Here is a 20,070-nt window from a genome sequence, read left to right on the forward strand (position 1 = left end):
CAGCAATCGTTCAGAAAGCCTCTTCTTATGAATTTGCAGGGAACATTCCGCCACAGAGGGATAAAATGTGAGTGGGAGAGGATGAGAGGCAGGGAATGAATAAAAATAATTGAAAGAGAAAGATCAGAAAGCACAAAAAGATGAGAGGAAAAAACATGAGCAGAAGTCCACAATGTAAAGAAAAATCCCACTGTGGTTCTCTGTCTCTTTCTGAGTGGTGTGTGTGTGTGTGTTTTTTTCCCCTCTTCAGTCCCTGAATGCCTGTGCTCTTTCGAGTCAGCCTGTGATTTGTTGGTCTGGTTGCTGGGATCCTCTGCTCGTCCTCTTCTTCTGGATGCTTTCTTGGAGATGATCAGAACCAGGCGCCCCGTGCCAGGATAGGAAACTTGCAACACAGCAGCAGCAAAAGCTTCCCTCCACCAGAAAAAGAAAAAAAAAACCTTTCAGCCCCAACCCCCCCTCACGGGGTTAGAAGCATCCGTCGATGCAGCTGTCTTTACCTGTGGCAATTGTGATGCAGACGCACATACAGCTGCCTCCCTGAGCTGCCGCCACTGAGAGACAGAGAACGAATGAGGGGAAAAAAATGCAGGCACAGACAGAGCGGTGTGCACACTGGTAGAGCGAGAGGAGAGAGAGAGGCGAGAGAGAGAGAGACAGAGAGACAGAGAGAAGCAGGGAGGGTGGGAGGGATGAGAAAAAGAGGCTGCACCTGCTAGATGCACCAGCACTGGGAAGCTTGCCCACCTCCGTTAGCAGGGAGGGGGAGTAAGTAAAGATGCAGAACGCATACAGAAAACTAAAGGAAAGGGAGTGGAGGTGTGTGTACAGATAAAGATAATGAGAGCGGGAAGGAGGGTGTGGGGGGAGATGGAAGATCTGCAGCGACAGATGAAGCAGTTACCGGCGCAGAGTCTGAGTCCCAGACGGATCAGAGCAGGGGCACAATGCGGGAGATGTCAGTCATATTGGTCAGCCCCACCCACTGCAAGGGGACCGGAGGAGAGACTGGGAGGGGACATGGATTTTTAGATCAAGTGTTTTTTAATGCCATATTATGCTGGGTGTCAGAGCTGAATGTGATTAATCGTCTCCTTGTAGCCTTTCCAAAGGCAGCTTCAAAATTATTGAGAATATAATGTATATATACATATATTGTAATTGTTTATTTTCACTTGCTGGTCCATTTATGTGTTAATCTTAGTTAGGCTTAGGTGATGATCATGGTTCATGGAGCACAAACAAAACAAAGTGGCATTTGTGATGGTCAAACACCAACGGTCCCACCCCCCACACTCCTTGATAAAAGTGAAAAAAACAAAATTTTAGCCACCACAGTTTCTTCCATCCTCTTGTTGCAGATATTTAGGAGTGTATTAGTCCCCGGATTGGGATCGAGCAGTATTGTCTATGAGCTCTGTTCTCTGTGACATACATTTCAGTTTAGATTATTATGACCTATACTTTCTAAATAAGTTCTTATATAGTATATAGTAATCTATGATTTTTATCCATAATTTTGTACTCCTTGTCTTTTTAAAGATAAACAATAAATGTTGTTTATTATTAAAATTTGTAGCTCACCTGGTATGTGTTTTTTTCTAATATCTAGGTTAGTATTGCTCAGGCGTGTGTGTGCTGCAGCAAGCGCCTCCTTCAGTTTTAACAAGTCTCTTATAGTAATCAATGAGATATTCAGTCATTTTTGTGGATACCCATAGAATAAATTTGCATCCAGGATACGACATAAAGACTCTTATTTACTCTATTGTTATTTATTTATAAGGGGGATGACTTTCCTGTACTTTATCTCCTTAAATATATAAACATATATATATATATATATATATATATATATATTCTCATCTGTGGATTTATAAAAGTATGCAGGTAACATGAAATAAGAGGAACTAGTGTGAAAGCAAAGCAGACAGAAGACAAAAGACTAAATATTATTTAGAGTTTCGCATCACTGCTTACTTTGACTATTATGTTAATGAGACAGTTTGAAAGGCTGAGCCTCAGTAAATCCAGCCTCGGTTCAAATCAATTTAACAGCGTACAGAGCGCTGTAAAACAACCTTTAAAGATGCTTGTTGTAAACCCATGCACTGTTTCCTCAGTTTTATCCTTATCTTTGTGTGCACAGTTGTGTTTCTGAGTGCGTCTACTGGATTGTGATGGCATCATAACACAGGTCTGATAGCCAGGGTTTTGTGTGTTTGTGTGTGTCTTTTTTACTTAACATACGTTAGTGAGAGCTCGTTAAAGCAACCAGTTGTCAATAATCACAAAAGGAAACAACCACAGGAACACAAATTACACGCTAACCCCTCTGCACGTCCTCTTGATGAAGAAGACATAAAAATATATGGCTTGAACTGTAAAACTGCAGCTACACAACCACAGGTGTCCTTAAATAGGACTAAATTGCATGCACACATTTGGGTTGTAAATAGGCCTACAGTATGTGGTCAGCTAATTCTTAAGCGTATGTAATGAATCAAAGTATCTAAAAGTGCTTTCTCAGATACAAAACGCTGCTTCACCTCCGAAGCAGAGCGGTATGTAATTGCAGAATTTCTTTTGCAGACGAGATGAACTTTAACTGTGTTTAATTATAATATATCATGGCCTGTGCTAGATTATGGATTAATTACACGTACTTACCTGCAGTGAGAGCAATGTGTGTGCAGAGGAATCCAATGGTGAACAAGGTCAGTGTGTCTTTGGGAGGTTTGTTGGACATACATAGAACTACAAAGCAAACTTTATGTAGTATAGTTTGTATATGATACTTATATTCTAACCCACAGCATCATGTTCATCATCATAATGCAAAAACAGATAAAGCCCAGAGGTGGTTACGCTTTTTTCTATCTCCACACAAGTGCATGCTGGGATATATTTTAACCCAGTGACCCAGCAAGGAGATAAGCATATAGGCCTATACAGGATTGCACTGAAATAATTTACTCGACAGTATTTTTTATCTAGTATTTCTCAGAAATTGTGAACTAGACAGTAAAATATGTATTTTTATTCAATTTAGACTGATATAGTATATAATATAGTATTATGTTCCTGTCTCATTATAATCCTGCAGTCATCCTGAACTGTCTGTTGTAAGTACGCAGGGTTTATATTTAGAGCCCACGCGTAGTAGCTCTCTCCACACAAACATCAGTTCCACCTCTGTTGTTCGGTACATGCTAATGCCATCTGTCGTTTACTATGGCGAGGTGTAATCTCATCATGTGTCATAAAGTAGATCTGGTGTCAGATTATAGCGATGTGTGTGTTTACCATGTCATGATAATAAAAAGGAAAAAGAAAAAAACATCATGGCTAGGATGAATCTAAATATCCTGCTTGCCCAGAGATCATACACAAATGACGCATTATGATCTGTGTTTTCCTAGAGGGAGCTCAGTTTATCCACTTATTTAAACTGGGGGGGAAAATGAGCATGAAACACTCGACTAATATTTACCTTTGAGCCCCCTTTTTTTGCACTGTCCACTGCCTTCCTACGATCAAACATCACAAGTGTGGGATTTATGGATTAATTGATGCTTTTTCTCAGTGGAATTAAGCTATTTATCATATCATATCAACTGTCAATAATATTGTTGGGGTGCTATGAGGTATACAACAAAGATGAAGGGAGCGATGGCACGTTTTTTACTTGTAATTCCAATACATTGTAGTCCAACCAGGTTTGTTACACTTCCTGTCTTGTTTGTATGTAGTCCAGTGCTTCCTTTGCACTTGTGCCAGTTCTACTGTTTCCTTGCATGTTATCATGATCCTTGTGTCTTTGTTTTGTATTTGAATTTGAATAGTTAAGCCAACATATTTTCTGGATTTTGCCAGCTGTTTAGTTGTTATGTAGTATTTTTTTTTTTTGGACTCATGTACACCTTGGGATGGGATTACTTTTATCTGGGGACCTCTGTTAATTGCTACTCGCCCCGTCTGTGTTTTGAGTAGTTGCACAGGATAAACAAAGTCAGTGTTTCACTTGAATTTACTGACATTAGGTACATTAGCACTGCCATATGATGAAAGTTGAGCCATGAAAGACGACAAAATGGTAGAACTAGTATGATCACTGGACTGCTACATTTGGTAAGGGGGTAAGGGGGGAATCTGTGTTACGTTCCCCAGTTAGTCCAGGGGATGAGGGGAAGCAACAATAATGTTACCCAGGCCTGAGGAAGAGACAGCAGTCGGAAACAGTGACTATTAATTAAATGTATTAACTTAAACGAATAACAAAATAATAAATCAAACACAAAACCAAAACTAAAAAGATCAGCGCTGATTATCATGCTCTCGTCCCTCTGGACAGAGCAAAGACGCATGGTGGGTGCGTCCACAAGTTGGCCCACACTGGCCCCGGCCATGTGCACACCTCCAGCTGATATACTTCTGTTGATGAGGACCAAGTGGACTCAGGTGTGGATCATCCACTTGGTCCACTGGAAGCATTGGGAACCTGCACAGAAAGCAGAGACACAGACATACACACAAGTACCGGCACGTAACATCTGTTTACTTCACAAATTACATTCAAGTCACAGTAGTAAGATAATAGATGAGCCTCACAATTATTACTAATTACCCTAGGTAGAATTAGTCCTGTGTGGCATTCTGTAGCCTCGTAACTTGACTCGTTCACACTGGGGAAAGTCAATCCATCTAGAGTAGAATTAAATCCAGATAGCCTTTAAACTGGATACGTTAAGACCTATTTTCAAATCTGGCTATCACACATGCGTGTCCACGCTCAATCCAGTTTAACCTAGCTTGTTTGTTGTCCTCCAAACTGCTAGGTGGTGCCCTGTAATATATAGAGATGTAAGCAAATCTGGCTAGATCCACCTCCGAAAGGTTGATTGAAATTTGTTGTTCAGACTCAGAAAAAAATTATCTGGATAGCTCGGGATACGGCCCATTGTTTTCTCCAGTGTGAACGGGGTCTTAAAGCAAAGCGAAACAGAGCCATGCAAAAATACACATTGACACACGCAAGTGTTGCAAGTGTGATTGCAAAATATACGAGAGACAATAGAATATAGCTCTATCAGGATTAAAATGTTCATACGCTCAACTTCACATTTGTGTTTAATCAGATAAAAATAAAGGAAGAAGATTGGATCAAATGCTACAAATTGTGTTATGCAATGTAACTGAATGGGAATATTTATTAGTTATTTTTTGAAAACCAACTGTAGCAGGAGACAAAGATTACTGTTCTTAAAGGCCCAGTTTGACTACACAGTACAAGCAGGTTATCATCAGGGTCCTGTTTCTAACATGTTTTATATGTTGGGCTCCCAGCTTAAGCAGCTTTATCTCCGTCTGAATGTCAGCCCCCTTACATTCAAATGGCAGGTTGGCCGGGGTCAAGCTTCAGAGGGTGCAGAGGGGGAGACACCCTGACATGTAAACAGAGATTTCTCACTCCTGAGGTCCTGGATCCTGCAGGTTTGCATACACGCAAGCGGACTCTGAGGGCTCCATCTAACGCTAGTAAGTTTATATCCCAATTATTCTATAGTCATATTTTTCACAGGATTTTTTTTTTGGCCAAGATAAAAGTTTGCTACTTCTGGGATTTGTTTTTCAATGAGCTACAATCATTGTGAGTGACAGTCCAAAAGAAAACACAAGACGCATTTTCCTGCGCCAACCCGGTTTGGCATATCTTGTAAATGATGTGTGCATTTGTAAATATTCACCGGTGCTATGACAGCTTTATAATTAGAAAATCAATGGCTTAAACCTCACTTTTATTTCGTGTAGCACTAGAGACAGCAGTTTACTCAATTACCACGTTGGCGTTGAAGAGGAATTTCTGCTGAATCAATGCAAATACAGCCTGCTGATTTTGTCTGAGCGAACACACACACACTGGAGACCTAATTATAAGCCCCCAGAGGGACCGCAGATGCACATTAATTCTAAGACGGACAACAGAAGGGTCAGAAGTCGGGGGGATATCTCACTTGGCCATTAAAGAGGACACTCGTGTTTTAGTGCTGCATCTAAACAAGAAAAATGTGCAGGCAGTTATCATCCACACATCAAGTGTTTACAAACTAATGACTTAGTGATCCTAGTGAGAAACAGGCCAAAGCTCAAACAGATTTTAGCCTGTTTTAGTGCATTTTAGTGCAATTTGTTTTCAAATCCAGATACCATTAAAAACAAAACTTAACCGTGAGTGAGAGCAAAAGTCAAGAATGTGCAAAAACAGAACGGTTTGTGGTGTCCTGGGACACAAACTTTTTAGAAGCAGAGCATTTGATTGCTAGATTGTGTTGTCTTTGGTTATTGTTACTGGATTTTTGTATCACAGGTTGATACATGTGTTTCTGAGACCTCTGCGCCACCCACATTGTCAGACTTTTTTTTTTTTTTTACAAATTCTGCACACAGTAATAAATTAATATTTGTGTGGTCATTTTAGAGTATGTACTCAGTAAATTGTCATAAATGATACAAATGATACAAACAAATCATATACATATACATTATATATAGAAACATTGATTCAGTTTAAGGGTTGAAAAAACACCTAATTATTTTATGGGACTTCTTAGAGGGTTATGGGAGGCTGCAGGGTATGGCTCAATGCTGTCATGCCCAGGGGAATCAGGACATGACAGTGACGAAGAGAACATTAAACTCAGTGTATTGTGATCTTGGATAGAGCAACAGATTGTTGTTGTTTACCTTATTTATTACATTGAAATTTTTGTTGTAATATAGATTATATTAAATATCAAGTACAGTCAAATTATATGTGTGTGTGTGTTCCATGCTACCACATTCAATATTAAAATAAAATAAATTCAACAAAATCTTTTTTAACAGTGTATGTGTTTACCAAGCAGAGCACATCAGCCAATGTTTGGCGACCTAGCTGACTTTATGCTATAAAGACCTCAGGCTCTTGGATGGTGTTAGGGTCTGGCAGGCCAACAAAAGATGGCAGGATCTGAAAAGAGGATTTTCTCCAGAGGTCTAGCTCAAGCAAAACAAACCAAGAAAAATCTGCCGGTAATCTCCCCAGGCCCCTCCTTCTGCACATCTACTGACAGACTTATTGCATTTCATTTACAGCCATTCACACAGATCTGTGTTGGATTATTGACTCAATGATTGCTTGTGTTGATCAGATCTACTCCGAATGTGGAGCTTTGTTAGACAGTTTTTGGGAATGGGTCTCTATCTGATAAAAAAAAAAGACTGAACCGGGTTCCTGATCTGGACAGCAGTAGGGTCATGATTGTCTTGTTCTCTGTGTTGTGATAAGGTCAGTTTAATTGCCATCCAGTGCTTCCACTTCTGTCAGGTTCTGATCACTATCAGACGTTCGATAATGTCGGCAGCAGTCTTCCTGTGTAAGGTATATATTCTTTTACACATGATTCCACTCATGTTTATTTGAACACTTGTGCTGCAAGTATTTTCTCTGAAAAAATAATAAAAAAAAACAATTTTGCAATCGCCTTTCTATTGCTTAGCTTATTTGTAGAAGCTTCAGGATAAGTTTGTCGATATGACAGTAATTGCCTAGATTGAGGTGGAAAAGATTGATGTTTTCCTCCATGTCTCCTGTCCCCTGTGGCATCATTTCTTTCTTCTTTATTTTGGACATTTATCAACCTTTATTTGACACCTGCCTCTACATTTGGTATGTAAAATTCAAGATTCAAGAAGCAACGAGTTCCTTTCAAATGAGTAGAGTACACTACTAAACTAAACTAAATGAAAAGAAATAAATTTACCTTAGCTAATATCCAAATACTGTGTACGGAAGATGAAGTGTCATCAGAGTTTAAGGTGCATTAGTTGCTCTCACACTCCTGAAGAGTCTGCCAGATGGAAGGAGTGTGAACAGTGTGCGCTCCTTGATAATGTTGTGTTTCCCCCTCTTTGTGACCCGGGCATTGTAGATGTCCTGTAGTGGTGAGAAGGCTGCTCGCTCCACAGATGAGTTAAGCTGTTTTAATGACATGCTGGAGAGGAGAGCCTTCCTGTCCTGAATGGTGCAGTTTCCATACCAGACTGTGACAGGACTCTCTTCACTGTGCATCTGTAAAAATTGCTGAGGAGTTTGGAGGATAATCCAAATTTCCTCAGCTTTCTGATGAAGAGTCTCTGTTGATGATCTGCTGCGTGTTGTGAGTCCAGGTGAGATCCTCACTGATGTAGGTGCCAAGCAGACCAGAATGCTGCTGGTCTCTCTTCTTCCCTTGGGTCAATAATCATCTCATTAGTCTTCTCTGCGTTTGAGGAGGGATTATTTTCCTGGCACCTGCCACTGTCTTTTTCAGTAACAGAATCGCTTTATAATCCAACAGCCACAAGGCCACATCACCACTGGTGGCCTTGCATCCCTTTTCCTCTTTCAGCTCTCTCCAGGCCCAGTAGTCTCTCTTGCTTTTCTTTGTTACCTCAGACTCTCCTATCTTATAGTTAGCTCCTGGCTAACTCCAATTGTGACATACAATACGTCTGATGTGCGCTTTAAAGCAGGTTGTGTGTAGTTCCCGTTGTGTTCTTTCTTATTTACACTATTATGACTTCATATGTCATCAGATGGATATAAGTGTAGTTGGATATATCGTTTCACGATTTAACCACCTTCAGGGAGTGTTTTGTTACTGGATACTTCATTAAACATAGACTAAACATACACTTTGTATTGTTTCTAATACAGACTCCTGTACATTTTGGTATTCCAAATCATTCAGAGGCAGCACACATCCTGAAAACTGGCCCTTATTGTTGATTATGCAAACAAATAAACCCCTGAATGAAGTTCCTTTGCCCTCATTTTTTATTTGTTTGTTTTCAGCCCCCATCTCAGCTGTTTTCCTCTGCTCGGGAAAATTGGTGTTGTTTGTGCATAGATCCTCTGTTATCTCATTAAGCCCTCCAAACACTCAAGCAGCCTGAAGCCTCCATTATTCTTTTTATCTCTGATTAGGGATTCTATTAAAAAAGTAAATGAGGTCTGTGGGGTCCTTGTTTTTGCCGTCTCTTTTCCTAGCAAAACTTGTTGCAACCGCATGTTTAGGCTTCATAAGCGTTCATTGATTCACTCCAGTGGCAATCTAAGGGGTGGCTTCGTGAGTCATCGCAAACAGTGATGGCATCAAACAATTTCAGACTGATGAGCACAGCTCTTTGACAGATACCTCTGAGCCTCTAATACACACACACCTGGAACATGAATGTCAAAATAAATAAAAACATGCTGCCTTGTGTGAATCAAATGCATTTGAAGCCAGTGGACACCTATGTTATTAACCGGCAGAACAAAACAGCATCAAAAGAGCATGGCTGCATTGAGGCAGCGACAAAGAGCTGCAGTGTGAGAGTGCTGCGGGGGCTAAAATGAAAGGAAACAGGACATGCAGTGTTTGCAACAGATGTAGCACTTAACGGTAAAATGACAAGAATTAAAACAGTCATGGAGCTGTTGTGCAGCTGATTACGTTCACCAAGGTATTAACAATCACAGTGCGGCCCACACTGTGGTTGAAGGAGAATTGCTTTGGACTGATATGCTAATGGGGATGTTTATTAAGGGCAGTGAGGGAGATGATCAACACTTTCTATTACTGTGAAATCAAATACACTTCAGCAGGAAACTCCAACCAATGCAAATCAACGCTTGTATGGTTAATTATGACTAGTTACATTCTTATTTTAATGTGATATATTGTGTGATACTGTGATATTGAACATCTTGTGCACTATACACAATGTCATAGAGCATATATGAGAAAAGACAAGATGACACCTCCTCAAAGATGAAGCCAATACGACTGGATTGCACCCTGGTGGCTGGCTGCAGTATAGGTCATAAACTACACTTCCTCCATGAGATCCCCATACACCACTGATGCCTTTAATACTAGTAAGACTTGAAGGCCATTGGACATTTGATTGCTTATTTACTTATTGGTTGCGAATAGCTGGCACATTTTCCATATCTTACATTAGTTAAAAGAAAAACATGGGAGCCACAGAGTTAGGTTGACCTGACACACAAATGCAGGATAAATCAGGTCAAAAATCAGCCGGCCCTCACCAGTAAAACACAAAATGTCAGTATTTCAGTCCTTGAAAACAGAACATGTGTGCACATTCTTCCAGCCACATCTCTATGAATTCATTTTATTTTATTTTATTTTATTTTATTTTATTTATTTTTTCAGGACTTGTTGCAAAAATTGTCCTATGTGTAGCCAACCAGGAAAATAAAAGAAACCACCATGCACATCTGACAAATTACATGTCATGGTCAGCGTACACCAATGGTTACAATATAGGAGAATGTACAACCTATATACAAAACTACACAAAAAACGCCTACACGTTTATGTACTACTATGTTAGTAAAGAGCAGTTTTCTCTCTCTCTTTCTTTTTAGAACTTTATTAAGTTGTTGCTAATCAAAAAGATCTCGTGCCGGAGAAAACAAAGGAAATAAAGATAATCAGAACGCCTACAAATTTAATGTTGGGGGAGTAATGATCAAAGAGAAGGCTTTGATTGGTCTTTGTTCCCCAGATAGTGACAATAAAGGCCAGAGGGGAAGGAAGTAAGAACACACAACCAAGTCAATAACTTTTTTAATACAATAGCTGTTTTTATACAATATCCACTAATAAAAGTAAAAATGCATTCAATGAAATTAGGTCAACACTGATCGATTATTAATCACAGTACAACAGTAACAGGATGAAGTCAGCAGCACGGCAGGTTTGTTAATTTTTTGTGTTCTGGTCACATTTACATATATTGTCGTCCTCTTCCATGATTTTGTGTTTGCATTTCTCTTGTAATTCACTTATATAAAAGTTACAGCATTATGTGTAACAAAGTTTGACTCAACATCGTGACTGCTGCAGCACATTTGTCCTCCTTGTCTCTCAATTATCTCAAAATAAAACACTGATACTCCCGACTCCCTCTTAACAGCCATCAAAGCTATTGATCACTCAGACCGAGGAAGAAGTCTGGGCTAATTAACAGAAGATAACTGCCCACACAAACACACCACACACACATGCATAAACACAGACAAGATCGGGGATCCTTCTTCTCTTTTTTTTTCCCACCTCCTCCTCCTTCTCCTTGTGAGACACGGCCGCTGCGGCTGTTCTGCGGTGGTTGCCATGGCTTCTTCCCATGTCATGGTTTTACTAATGAGGGGAAGACACAGTTGGGGTCTGTTCATTGACATGGGTATCCCGCCCACTTAATTACCACTAAGGGATGACCAACAGGGCTTTCTTAACAGGTTCAAACAACAGATTTCGAAGAAGTAGAATCAGAGGTGTGTGTGTGTGTGGAGGGAAGTGTGGAAGGGGCGTCTCATGGAATGACAGAGTTGGTGTGAATGATAAATAGAAAGATAAATGTATGTATGTTTATATATTTTCATGATTTTTATTAAGCTTATCTATAGGCTAGCTGTTTCCCCCCTTCTTAAATAGCCACTCCTGTTTCAGGACTCCAGTATCAAGTTCATTTCAACGAAGCTTCTTTCAAGTCAAAGCCAGTCTATGTGGTAAATGAAGAAAGTGGAGTATTCCATCAAACACATTTACCCACTTTGATCTTCCTGACAGCTTTTGGCAACAGAGTAAGAGATAGAGGGACTGTGTGTGTGTGTGTGTCTGTGTGCATTGAAAAAAAAATGGTAAAATAGTAGAAGAGATCAGCAAACCCATCTCAGTGTCTTCCTGTTTTTCTTTGTATATGCATTTAAATTTATACAAGCATCTACACAGCCTCTAGGTTGTTGCTGTTTACAGCTGAAGCTCAGGACGCAGCTCGTCCACGTCTTCATCCGGTCTCCCGCCGGACTTCCTTCCTCCTTTAGTCTCTTTCATCCATCTCTGTCTCCCCTCCATCTCCTCTTGCCTCCTGTCTCCCCTCTGGTTCATTGAGCGGTGAGCTTCGTAAATCTTTAATGAGGCGCCCTGTGTAGAAAAGTGTTGGCTGTAACATGAAGGGACAGTCTAGATGGACTGAAAAGTGAGGTGTACTCTGATTCCCAAGACACGCTCTTTAAAGAAAGATGCCAACACCTGTTATGGAAGGACATTAGCAGCACAGTGCATTTATTTCCTGCCACGTATTGTAAAGGCAGTTTTCAAGCAAGTAGTATTTACCATAACACATATGAAGGGTTTATTTAAGATGTTGGTAAAACTTTTTAAAAAATATGTCAGCGGCTTGGTTGTCATTAACACAATAATGCAAAAATAAAGCAGAGTCAGATTTCCATTGATGCACTGCCAGGACTGTGTTGCTCATGGCGCTGTCCATGGTGCTGATGAACAGTGTTGCTCTGTTTTAGGATGGCAACTATGGGCCCCACCCTCAAGTAAAGCAAGCCTGCATGTGCACTCACTGATCTGAACTGATGTTCAACACGATTTTAGACACTGTACACATGACATAAATAAACTAATAAATGAATAAAATCAGTTATAACTCATTTATTAGTTTCTGACAAAAAATGCAAACATTCAACGAACAAAAAAATTCATACTGTTTCACACATTCTACTTTCAATGTCAAATGTATGTATGCATTTGTTTATTTAACTTCGATCTATTGAGCTGTTATCTGGTTTGGTAGGAACTGATTGTAAGGAGTATCGAGATCATCTGCAAACATAAAAACAAACAACAAATCTCCCAAAAATTGCTATTGTGCTTTTGTTTTGTTTTGTTTTGTTGTTTGTTTTTGTGTATTTTTATTTATTTTGGACTCTTTCTTAACTGTATCACTATTGGTGCACAGCAGGAAGCTCTAGGCTTGGGGTGAAAAAGGTTAATATAATCTTTATACTGTATATTCATCTGTATTTTCAAACAGATGAATATATACTCACCTCATCTCACAAACTTGCAAGTGAATGACATTTGCATGTATATACTGTGTGGATTCATTCATCATAATTTGACTGAATGGACAGGTTAGCTATCTATAGCTACTAACATAAGCACATTTGCCCTCTAGGGTATGAATTATTTTATTTAAAACCATGCTGTATCTACATGCTATCTATAAATCTATAGCTACATGCTGTCGAGTATAAACATCCTGTGTTTCTTAATTTTGTTTTTCTCTTTCCTCTGAATGAAACAGGCAACAAAATCTGAATCTGGCATTTGGTGCATCTACAGAAGACATTAAGTAAAATTGGACAGAATAGAATAGAAGCATTTCGAACAGGCAGGATAAATGGTACAACTCTATGTTGAAATCATGCATGTTAATAACTGTTCCTACTAAAGCTGGTCCTTTTTCTAGGTCACACTAGAGCTGCTTTCAGATGTGGAAAGATTCATAGTGGTGTCCTGAACTAATTGCTTCAATGCACATTTTATCTGCTTTTAAAGGGAGAGTGGGTTTCAATATATAATTGGCTTTCAGACACAATTGAAAATGAAGTGATTCAACAATTTGACCAGTTTTTTTTTTTGTTGCAGACAGAGATAGCGTCCCATGCTGTGAAGGCTCATGCCTGTATAATGGAGCAATTTTCACTCAAATTGCAGATAAAGCACACTTGTATATTACTATCTGCAAGTAGTTGAATTTCAACATCTCCAGTGACACGCTGATGGAGTGTAACTTTAGATCCTTTGAAAGGAGAAGGCGCATAAAGTTTTATTTTTGTCTGAGTGCATAACAGCAACTAAATACAGCCTCTGCGCTGATGTTTTTTTTTCTATCTGCTGGTAAAAAATACATGGTGCCAGATTCAAAGCATGTAATGGACCTTCTGTGACCTAGAATTTCATAGAGTGAGAACATTTGGTCGATAATACACCCCTCCCCAGATACACACATACACTTTTACGTTTGTGTTAACAGATATTCCCTGATGTTATCCACACATGAGACCGATAAAGTGGCAAAAATCCACTTTAGAAGGTTGGGTATAGGGTTGGGGATGGTGGGGGTACAGGCAGCATGGCAGAACCTAACGCAGGAGTTCAGGGTTTGCTCCCCCCGACACCGCAAGCGGTTATATTTTTACCCACTGTTAAGTTTTGTTTTTTATTCACAGTTGGAGTTAGACATTGAAAACTACTGGTTAAGGTTACGCATTAAAATCAATGTATCACGCCTTACCTTGCACGCTCACCATTTTTTGGGTACATTCGCAATTCGAGTCCCTGCCCGAGTGAACAAATACAGATGCGGTGAGATTGCTTTTAGCCCCAGAGGTTGCTGTTTGGTTGCAAACAGTCACACACACCTTGCATTTCAACTGACAGTGTGCAGTATTTTTATTTTTATGTATTATAATTAGCTACAAAGCTCACAAATGTTAAAAATAAGCATATCCACAATGTAAATATACCTACAGCCTCCCACGGCATCTCTAATCCAAACATTTTCTATGCAGCCAGCTAATGGTTCCTTCATATGCAGTGTTTTATTAGATTTATGCACAGCATGAGCTACAATTTAGTGTTTCTGGCCTTTTGTTTGCTTAATGCATGTGAACAAGAAAACAATTTAGTCATGATGGGTTTTCTAGTTTTCCAATAGAAGTGCACTGCATCAAAAATATTCAGAGGGAACTCTGAAACATAGCCAGTATGTATTATCAGGTGATGCTTCTGGAGCTTATGCACCCAGAAGGCTGTAACTTCCTTGTCGTCACAGCTGCACTTCACAGACTGACAGCTATAGCTTGTTGAAAACAACTCATTATGGACAAACTTACCATCTTATAAAACCCTTACCTGCTACAGTCCAGACTAGATGTAGCTGTAGATGTTTGCATGCACACAGACATTCTCTCACTCTCACATAATCTGACCATGCTTAACAACAGCAGTTGGTCCGGTGGTGATTGGCAGATCATCCAGAGGCAACATAAAGCCTTTCGTCCACTCTCAAACTGAGCTGTCAGTCAAATTGGAACAGGGCAGCACTGCAATATGGGCACCGAAAATAGCCTGTCCTCACCTCGGGCCCTGTCAGGGGACACGCTGAACATAATGTTTCAGGAAGCCATAGAACCGAGAAGCCACATTCAGCTGCAGAGTCTGTGGTAATGTTGGATAAAGCCCATGGGCTTGGTCGCTCCTCAGGTGCAAAGTTTGAAAGCCTTCCCTCATAATGCTTCGAGCCATTAATCAGTCTCCCTTTGTGCGGCACATTGAATAGGTGTCTGGTGAAAATAGAGCCTTGCGGTAGTTCGCAAAAATAATATTACTGTCACACTCCTCAATCATAGGTTCACAACCAACATGCAGCAAATTTTATTTCAGAATTGAAACTCTTTCCATCTCTAAACTGCTTTTTGGCTCATAATCCAGACAACAGTTGCCCGGCAATGTCGCCACGTGCATGATAATTTTACCTTTTGTATGACCAATAGTGCCAAAAACCTCATAATCCATGATAATCTCAGACAGTTTTAAAACTAATCTGACTAAATTTAAATGGCAACATTGGGACTATGGTGAATGGTGCTTAAACGATTATTCATGTGATGTGTTTTCAGTTAATATGGCTGTGATGACAACGTTGTGCGCTGATTATAGACTGCATATAAAAGTTTAAACGACAGTTATGACATCTATGGGGGAGCTCATTCTGCACTCTACACTGAAAGAGGTGTTATTTCTCTCCAACCATTCATGTTCAATAAAATACTGGTAAAATTGCGAGTTTTCTTTTTTAAAGCTAAAAAAATGGTAAGGGGAAGGCAAAAGACAGGAAAACTGGCTCAGTAATACACAAGTAATGACTCTGAAAACACACACACACACAATAAATAGACAAGGGAAGGCAAGACAATTAGTCACAGGTGGAACACATCGGGCGGGGCAGCAGTGGAAGGGAAGACATGAGGAGAGGGAAAGACGAGACACCTGAAACGAGAGAGAGGTTAACTATCAAATTAAAACTGGAAACAAACGCACTTTCGAAATAAGAAAACCCAGCTAAGAGTTGGAGACCTGACAAATTTTGTGTATGCATATCATCTGCAACATGAACACAATAATATGATTTCATATAGACCTACAGTGCATCAAATATTCAAGCCATCAGCAATACAAAAGGGGAAAGACATCAAGGTGAGACACAAACATGGTGTTTATCAGTGGTCCTTCCTGTAATCGCAGTGCGAAGAGCTGACTGTCAGGGTGTCTCCTCCACACCAAGTGACCGCTCAGGCTGATGCTTTATTTTCTTGATGCTTCTGATTCTGTTGTGTTCTCTCTCTTTCTCTCTCTCCTCAGTGATGCGATGGTGTTTCGTTTACTTCCAGCTCTGGTGAAGTCAGAGTGCCATTCAGGACAGCCGTGCTGAAAATCTCTTTTGAAGCACAACAAAAGGAGAGACTGTGCTGTGTTCAAGGCTTTGTAAAACATGCACTTCCAATTCAAATTAACAGGGCGTTACAAGCATGTGTTGTTTTAGCTCAACTGGGTGCCAAGCAAAGCCTGTGTGTGTGCCTGTATGCCTGCCTGCCTGCCCTTTTTCTGGCATTTGAACTCAAGTACCTTCATTTTATAGCAGAGTTTTCTTTTATACATGAGCGTGGCTAAGTGCTCAAACCTTGATCCTGTTTATCTTCTGAGTGTTTGAAAAATTCTGCTGCTGTTGATCCTCTCTGCTAACCTTCCTCTCTCAATACTGGATACTGTAACTGCGTAAAAAAACATTATTATATTTTAATATAATAACAATGTAGAAAGTCAGTACATGCTGTACCATGCATTATGCAGGTACAAACGCACGCTGCCCTACACACAGAACCTGGGGATGTGTAAAGGTTATGCAAAATCCTAAGTGTAGAGACACAACATGTCTTCTCATAAAAACTGCACAATGTATGAAGATGATAGAAAGATGATTACTTTGTGCAGCTTTCCCGTATAAAATCCAAAACCCGTTTCACACAAAAACCCCCTCGAATGTTGTCGTCCTTAGCATGGAAGGGTTTCATTTGGATTTTTACCCTGATTAAAAGACCCCAAAGTGATTGCACCTAAGTCAGACTGTGATCATTTATGCAAAAACTAGGACACAAGCACCAAAAACTGAAGTTTTTCGATTGACCACTTGAGGCTGGCACCAAAACAGAGGCAATTTTTAAACACTTCATGTTAAAACCTAACAAATAAAAAAGAAAAAACAAACATGTTTACACCCTGATATGGTCACTATGAATTATGACAACTGCAATTTAGTTAAATTTAATTTAATTTCAGATTTAGTTCTTAAAAAGCAAGCAGTTTGTGCAGCTGCAGAAATCACTGTCATGATCCTGAGTTCTTTGTTTTTGGGATTGTATGTTCCTGTTTTGTTTTGAAGGGTCCCCTTGTGTTTCTATGTGAGTTTTACCTCCCTCTGTGTTGATTACCTGCCCTGCTTTCATGTGTCTCACCTGTGCCTCATTGTCTCCCTCTGTATATCAGGTGTGTCTTGTTGCCAGTTCATCTTGTTATCCGAGCGATCACACACTTCCAGGTCCTAGTGTTTGTTTTGTTTCATGTGTGTGTTTGTTCATAGATAATCCTAGTGTACAACTTTAGTTTGTTTGTTGCCTAGCCAAGCGGCAACCTTCGGGGCTCAAAGTGGAAGCCCATGCTGAAGTGTCAAAACTTGTAATTCACGCTGCAACAGCTGGGGGTTGGCTCCAAAAGCGAGTAATTTCCCATAGACTCCCATGTTAAAATGGCCGATTTCACAGCAGAAAAGAACATGTTTACAGGCTGGTACGAAAAACCACTCTGGTCTCAGATGATAGGTTCTCTTCTAGTGTCAATTGTAGGGGGGGTGAATTTTTTTAAAACTCACTCGTTTCAATTGTATTTGGACTTAAAATTACGCCTAATTATGGGCGTTGCCGCTTGAGTTGACGTATCACAGCGTGAGTTTCCTGCTTCCACGATCGCCCGCCCCCCCTAAACCCCGCTCGTGCCCCCCCTCTTTGTCCATATTCGGAGTTTTAGTTGACGTGACGCTGCCAACATGGCGGCGGTCATCACGTCCCGGAACCTCCCACTGAGACTCAAAACGGCTCTTCAGAAACAAACGGGTGACGTCACGGAGGCTCTGTCCATAGTTTTTACTGTCAATGTGCCTAGCTCTAGCCTTGTTGTACCTCAGTCTCGAGTCCTTTGTGTATGACTATAGCTTGTATTTTTGACCTTGCCTTAGCTCTAGCCCTTTTTGTGCTTTAGCTAAGTGTCTTTTGTGCATGACCCCAGCCTGTCTGACTAGCCTTAGCTTTAGCCCGCTTTGTACCTTTGCTTCCTGACTGCCCACCTGTGTGCCGACCTTGGACTGAAATAAAGGACTGGCTTTTATTGAACTGTTGCACTGCCGCTGTCCTGCACTTGTGTCCGTAAATGCTGAAACCCTGACAGTCACATAATGAAGGCAATAAAGAGATTTTTTAGTTCGTTGCCAAAAAACATAAATATTTGGCTTTATTGAGGATAAAAAAAAGAACACAGAAACCCAAATCATTATCTACACTAATTTCATTTGTACATATTTGGTGCTCACACCTCCAGCCTAACTGGCAGCAACCTTACAGTTTTTCTGCCAAAAAAACTCTCAGGAAGGCAGGAAGGCAATTATCATGCATATATAGTTAAGCTTAATATCATTTTCTCCCTCATTACCTTTTTGGGTTAAAAATCTAAACAGATTATAAAGACTATGTGTTAATTTGTATTCCCAGGACGTGGTGTGTTTAATCTACATCGATGTGTGCCTCGACATAATTAACAGTTATCATCAAAGCTTCACAATATGTCGGTTGTTTCTGTGCAGTTCCCATTCTCTTGTATGATCCAGCGAAAAAATGAATTTTTGAATAAACTCTATACAAACAAAGTTAATTGCCTATAGAGCATACATGCTGCGTGCAGTTGACAAAGTCTGCATATTTAGACCTTGAAACTAATCACTTCTTTATACCTACAAAATAGTTTTTGAATTACGGCACAAATACAAAATGACAATGACATTCAAGAAGTAAATTGAATTACACCATTCCACTGTTTCTGACTCTCGAAACACTCTGCTTTCCAACCATCCCTCAGTCGCTATCTCCGATTCATTACACCATCTTTTAGAGGAATTATTTGATATTAATTCTGCCTGCAAAACATTTTATATTAGCATTACCAACCAGAGTGAATGGAGCAATTACCTGATCAGCAGCAGATGGCAGACAGATGGATCCATTCCCCAGAAATTGGTTAACAGTGTCACTGCTTCGTGTTTCTGTGTTTGTGTTTTGTGATAACAGGAGAATGGCTTTATGTAATCTGCATTATATTAAGTGATGAATCAAAAATGGCTTCTTTGGGGGTAATATTTTATTCAGAATGTCAGTTCAACCTCTGTTTGGAGAAATGATTTTACATGAGTCTGAAGAGCTCAGATCCCCTTCAAAATCACAGTAAATTGAGCAAATATGAATAGTAAATAGGAAAAAAATGTGGTTAAATTTCATTACCAAATATATATATATATGTATATATATATATATATATATATATATATATATTATTGTGTGGACTGTGTGCATATGTGGCATACATATTGTTTTACACAATGTGTTTAGTCGGCTCTTACATTTTCTGCCGGCCAAATGTACCTCCAACACGGACTCCTCTTCGTCAAAGCGTTTGGAATCGACACTTTTACTTCTGGATTCTAATCAGAACATCCTCAAAGGAAACTTGCTATTTTCTTTTCTTTTCTTTCTCTTTCCCACTCCACCCACTGTGACTTTGTTGGGTTTAATGTATCTCTGCTAGAAGCCTGGGCGTGTTTGAGGCAAGGTTCTGTCAAGGATTTTCTTTGTAGGAAGATGAATCACTTTCATTGTCGCCGAGTCGGAAGGAAGCTCTCGCATACTCATTCTTCTCTGAGTGGATTTTTTTATTTTTTTTTTGTCAGACGTGGCTGCATTCAAACTTCAACATATGTCAGGTAGATAGGTCGATTTAACTGCACACTCGACTAAAT

Source organism: Parambassis ranga, chromosome 15 (assembly GCF_900634625.1).
Source record: "Parambassis ranga chromosome 15, fParRan2.1, whole genome shotgun sequence".
NCBI classification, from domain to species: domain Eukaryota; kingdom Metazoa; phylum Chordata; class Actinopteri; family Ambassidae; genus Parambassis; species Parambassis ranga.